Raw genomic sequence first — 6603 nt, forward strand, 5'->3', positions numbered from 1 at the left:
TTTCCCAGGGAATCTGGCATAATCAAAACCATTCCTTCAATTTACTCAGATTCCATTTCAGTCAGTTTCCAGTCACTGCTTAGAATCATAGAATCACAGAATCATAGAATCGATTGGGTTGGAAAAGACCTCGGAGATCATCGAGTCCAACCCTTGGTCCAACTCTAGTCCATTTACTAGATCATGGCACTCAGCACCACGTCCAATCTACGTTTAAAAATCTCTAGGGATGGTGAATCCACCACTTCTCTGGGCAGCCCATTCCAATGCCTGATTACTCTCTCTGGAAAGAATTTTTTTCTGATCTCCAACTTAAATTTCCCTGGCAGAGCTTGAGCCCGTGCCCCCTTGTCCTATTGCTGAGTGCCTGGGAGAAGAGACCAACCCCCACCTGGCTAGAACTTCCCTTCAGGTAGTTCTAGACAGTGCTGAGGTCACCTCTGAGCCTCCTCTTCTCCAGGCTAAACAACCCCAGCTCCCTCAGCCTCTCCCCATAGGGCTTGTGCTCCAGTCCCTTCACCAGCCTTGTTGCTCTTCTCTGGACTCGCTCCAGCACCTCAATATCCTTTCTGAACTGAGGGGCCCAGAACTGAACACAGTACTCAAGGTGTGGCCTCACCAACGCAGAGTACAGGGGAAGGATCACTGCCCTGGTCCTGCTGGCCACGCTATTTTTGATACAGGACAGGATCCCATTGGCCACCTGGGCACACTGTTGGCTCATGTTGAGCTTCCTGTCAATTAGTACTCCAAGGTCCCTTTCTGCCTGGCTGCTCTCCAGCCACTCTGTGCCCAGCCTGTAGCGCTGCAGGGGGTTGTTGTGGCCAAAGTGCAGGACCCGGCACTTGGCCTTATTGAACTTCATCCCATTGGAATCAGCCCATCTCTCAAGTCTATCCAGATCCCTCTTCATGTCCTCTGAGCAGCAGCAGCAAAGCAGTGCAAGAAGACCTCAAGTGAGATGTGCTCATAGCTAGAAAAACTGAGGAGACATGGTGCTATGGCACCAGCTGCCCTGCAAAGCCAGGGAATGACCAGAAATTGTGGATCAGCTTCACTGAATATTGGTTGCAAACTAATGATAAAGATTCGTTGGATGGTTATATTTCAAATGCTGAGATCCACTTCCAAAAAAGCTGAGGAAAAGCTTTAGAGGCAGGCAAGAGGAAAAGCAAGAGATGGCAGGGCATCAGCCCACGCACAGCCAAGACACAGCTCAGGGACTTCCAGCCCAAGTGGGGTCTGAAGGGTGACACTGGCCCTGCTGACACAAACCCAAACAACATACCACACCTTTCAAAAGACTTCAGAAATACTGGACGGGAGTGAAGGAGAGGAAACTCTTCAAGGAGGTTGTTCTCGGCACATGAACAGGAAAAAATGAAGCAAACCATAAGTTAATGAAATGGTGCAAGGTTTACCATCATGAGATGCTGAGGGAGAGCTCTTTGGATTGGCCTTCATCCTGCCAGAAGGGCAGATACTTTAAGATGAGCTGCAGGAGTGGCAGTCTCTGCTTGAACTAGTGGCTAAACCAGACTAGAAAGCATTAGTCTGACAACAAAAAGGGAAGAGCATAGGTGTACAAACTCATTCTGTGCTATCCCTCCCTGTACGTAAAGAGCCCAAAACTTAGGGAGAGAAGAAATTCTGAAATGCTTGTGAAAAACCATCTCGGTCAGAAATGAGGGGAAAGAGCAACATGGTTTTATGAAAAGAAGATTGCCTGATTGCCAGGTTTAGCACATGCTGGGTAGGAACAGTGCTGAAAATCACTGGCTACAGGCCACTAATACATCTAAACAGAGAAAACACATGTGAAACCAGAGCTTTGCTGAAGTCAAGGGGAATTTCACCATTTGACATTCTGCAAAGCGCTGGTTGCCAATTTTGAGTTCAGCCCAGTGTTAATAGCACAGCTAATAACAGTGTTCCTCTCAGTTTTGTGATAGTCCCTGCATTTTTCTGTTGATGAGTTCATCTACAGATATGCTTATAACCCCTTGGACTGAGTCTCTGGCTTGCTGACTGTGCAGCCAAAGTTATATCATGTGTAAGAGGACTGCCTGTCATAGCTCAGTGAGCACCCCTAGAAACACTTCTCAGTGTGCAAGGCTGCCAGGATGAATGAGGGTACAGTTTCACCCCGTTGTGTCAAAGGCAGGATTAGTACATTCAGAAATACACATTTTCCTATTTACTACCAGAGTGCCAGATATAAATTACTAGCAGAGGGAGGAGAGAATTTAGATCAGGGGACTCCATTGAAGCAAATGTGCTTTAATTCCAGCTTTTTATCCCAAGAGTGGTCTTTTCTGATATTTTAAAATTGCCTGTAGGCCTGCCAGAGCCAGATTCCCACATCTCTAGAAATCCATCATGAACATAATTTTCTTGGTTTCCTCTACCTGAATGCTTTCCAAGTTTGTAATTGGTGAAAGGACTTGGTTTCTGTTCCTGCAGAGATCTGAAACAAAGATTTTCTGGTCAAATGGAAGAGATACTATTTTGACAGAAGCAGATTTCCAAATCATCTACAGGCTCCTCTTTTGAGGGAAGATGAAGAGCGAGTTCAGGAGTTTCCATCACAGAAAGCAGATCCACTCAGGGTTTTGCAATTGTGTAATATCCCAAGGTGTGGCAGCCCTCTGGTTGGGAGCTCGACATTGAGAAAGATGAGGATGCAGAAGAGGACTCTCGCAGGGTTGCCAGAAAGCTGAGCTCCCCTTCACAGATGTGATACTCAGTGCCCTGTAGGCATGGGGAGCCCATGACCAGCTCCTGAAGTCTGGTGGGAACAGAATGGGGACACAGGAGGCTCATGGAGCTGCTCTCCCTCTCACCACTCGGCCAGGCAGGGCAAACCAACCTTGCCCAGACTCAGAGTTCAGGTCTAGACAAGGCTGCTATGAACTCATTGAAATGGATTCCTCATCAGTCTCCTCATCCTTTACCACACAGTATAAAAATGCAACATATCCCCCATACAGGGCCTTTCCTCATGGCAGCAACACTGAAAGGCAGGGGCAAATTCAGCCTGAACAGACATAATATGTTTGGTACAGTAGGGAATTGTGTCTGTGACAGTATTATGTGTAGTTTCATATAGCAAACTTGGAAAAGGTAGGTAAGTAGACTGGAAAGCAACCTGGCAGACCTGAGACGAGAAGTGTTCAAATAGGACAACTCAGGTTCTGGGAATGACACTGCTGGTCAGAGAGCCCAAACACAGCTGTTTCCTACCTGGTCATAGGCAGTGCAAATGCCATTAAAGGGATGGATATGGGCTTACTGGGATGTACTTTTGCTGTCTTTGTCTCCTATGTGGTATTGCAGCCTTCCAGCCTGGTTGTTGGTTGTGAATCACTGCCTGGAGGACCTGATGTCTCCACTGACTCTGAGGGAGGGGAGAGGCCTTGACACCTACCCAAAAGCCATGGTGGTGGGATTGTTTCAAGCACTGGCTCAGTTTAGATCAGTCTCCTAATACTCAAAGGAAGTAACCTGAGCAATCTAGTCAAGTGGAAGTTGTCCCTGCCCATGGCAGGGGGTTTGGAACTGGATGATCTTTAAGGTCCCTTCCAAGCCAAGTCATTCTGTGACTCTGTGATAATGAACTTCTGAAAACTATGTCTTTTTCTTTTACATTTTAGACTTACAGCACTAAATAAGGGTTTATTGGAAAGGCAGTTGTAACTTATGGTAACATAGACCAGAACCAGATCTAAAGGTCGCCCTTTACATTTCCAGGTGTTACTATTTGGCACTTCTTGATGTCTGCCCACCACCTTTGCTCCTGCAGAGATCAAACTTGCTACCTCTTTTTAGTGAATAAGGGCATGTTCCTGAGCAGCTCAGTGCTCATTAGTGCCTTTACTCACAGACTACAGTACTACTCATGAGGAACTGGCAGGCCCTGGTCCTGAATTAGTATCAAATGTTTGTGTTTCCTAGATCACATTTCTCACACAGAGACAGCAGCGTTTGAGTCTGACAGGACACATCTCTAGTAATGCCTGCTCTGAGAAATTAGACTAGTTCAGGAAGATGCCAGAGGTGGCAGAATGGAGGATATGAGCCTTCCAGGTCTATGCTTGAATTTCAGTGAGACCCTGTGATGATTTGCATTAAAAAGGATTTTGTTCATTGGACAAGCAAATCAAATATAAACAGGCAATACCTCTGCTGTCAGCAAATGATCATAAGATCCAACAGGTGAGATATAGAAGTCTTTTTCTGTGATGAAATACCTCAGAAACATCTTCATTTTGGTGTATTTGGTTCTCTTAAATCTTTACAATATTTTGCAATATTATAATGAGTCTGTCTTCCAGGAATATGCAACAGACTGTACCTTATTTGTGCTGTATCTGCATCTACAGGTCCCAAGTCAGTTTAGGACTGCTTTGTCAGGTGCTATGAAAACAAATTCTGACCTTCACGACCATTTCCTCAGACAATCAACAGAAAAGAAAAGAAAACAACCCCAAAAGTAGCAAGTAACTTGATGGAGTTTGTAAGTCAATCGGGGACACAGTCAAGAATACAAAACAGATATTCACAAGCCTAAGCCATTAGAACACTCTGCCTACCTAGGGAGAGTTCCTCAGTATCTGTGGTTTCAGGACACACCATGGATTGGTATTTCTGCAGAAACATTCAGAGCTTCTGACCAAGCATAAGAGACTCTGTATGCCGGGAGAGTAATGGGAGCAGGAGTGCAGCTCCCAGATGAGTGTTTGTCCTAAAGACAGTCCCTGAAGGACCAAAATAGGAGTGGTTTTTGCCATTTGTGTAAATATATTATGTGAAATATGCATTTTAAAACAACAACTACAAATGCCCTACATTGCCTGGAGCCGGTTTCTATTGTCTTGAGTGACCTCTCATCTGAAGCATGGACTAAAGCCAGGCAGGAGCTGAAGTGTGTGTGGCACATCAAGATGGGAATGAGGGCTGGCAAGTGCCATTGTTCTCCTCTTTGCCTCCCAGTGAACAGCATTTAATTCTGGCTTTGGTTGTCAGAAGAGATTAGATATCTAAATTCTGGCATCCATAAGTGGTCTGTGTGATCACTTAGGTACAGAAAACATGTTCTACAGAAGAAACTGTCAGATGCATGATTAAGCCGTTTGCATATCAACACAACTGTATAGTGCATGTTTGTGGAAAGTCAGCTTTTGAAAAAGGCACTAGAACAATACAACAATAATTAAATTAACAAGAGTCCTGGGGATAAAGGATTCAGTTTCCCAGCAGACTGCCAGCAGGAATGAAGTCTGGGTTATCAGCTCATCATAAGAGAGGTCTTTCTAGCAGACCAGCAACACTCAGAGTTGTTCTGAGGAAGACTCTCTCCAGAGAAACAGCACCCAAACATGAATATTCCTCAAAGATAAATGAAAACTAAAATGTGAATGATGGGAGAAAACCAAACAGAAAAACAGTATTGCAGAATGGGGAGAAAAAGAACAAGCTATTATTTAAAATGCTTACCGGCAGAGGACACTTTTGTTTGGTTTTGGCAGAACAAAAGGACATTGCAAAGAAAGTCAGAGAAGTGCTGCCTTACAAAACACTTTACTCTCAGCTGTAAAAGCATGTGTACTTAGCCTTCAGAGACTTGAGCAGAGGGATATGAAAATGTCTGCTGCATTTTTCCACCCAGAAACAAGGGGAATATATTTTTCCTTATAAAAAGTAAGGGATGATGAAAGAAATTTCTCAGGAGCATTGTGGCCCCAGGTATGCTGCCCTGGTGCATTCTTGTGCACAGTGGGACAGGCTAGTGTCTGTGCAGGGAGGGCAGCTTTCATCAGCCTCACAGGGGAACTCAACATGGGGAGAACCTGTGTCTCCCCTCCATCATGATTAGCTACAATCATTGTTTGCAGGGAGTTAAAACATAGTGTGTCGCTCCTGCTCTACAAAAATGCCACAGGAATGGGCAGAAGGAAGTTGTGCTCCTTTCCTGCCTGCAACCGTTTTCCACATAACATGTCTAAGGTCCCTGGCAGAGAGGCTGGAGTTGTTCCTGCAAGGTATCCAGCACCTCAAGGTACCCTGTGCTTGGCCAGTGCAGGCGTGCCAGGCTGTGGGGCTCCCCACCCTGCAGGCACCTATCTCCCACCTTGGGCCAGCACCAGTTCTCCCACCCTGATCCCCAGCTCCTTGTAGTGGATATCTGGGACTCACAGTGGCAATAATGGTCTATCTGTTGCATGTATTAAGCAAGACATAATAAGAACAGGGAATAGTCCTGTTCTGATGTGAGAAGTAGGCAGGAAGGACAAAGAAGTCTGCACAAGTCCTGTTCTGGTCCAAAGAGTGAGACAGAGCTTGGTCCCTATTTTTCCCCTGGCTCAGAAATAGATGGAGGAGACAGCGCTAGGAACACTGGCACTCATGGATTATTTGGTCTCTCATCTTTTGCGAGGCTTTGGAGGTAAAAATTGCAAGGAGGAATTGTCAAGGAGGAGATGCTGAGTCAAGGAGCTCTGGGGAGCATGGCTGCTGCTCACACTCAGCATCCGCACCCTGGGGGAGAGGCCATTCCCTTCAACCTGGTATCCTTATTGTTTCCAGCCTTGTTTTAGATTAGGA

The sequence above is a fragment of the Pithys albifrons genome, chromosome 2, assembly GCF_047495875.1.
Source record: "Pithys albifrons albifrons isolate INPA30051 chromosome 2, PitAlb_v1, whole genome shotgun sequence".
In the NCBI taxonomy this organism is placed as follows: domain Eukaryota; kingdom Metazoa; phylum Chordata; class Aves; order Passeriformes; family Thamnophilidae; genus Pithys; species Pithys albifrons.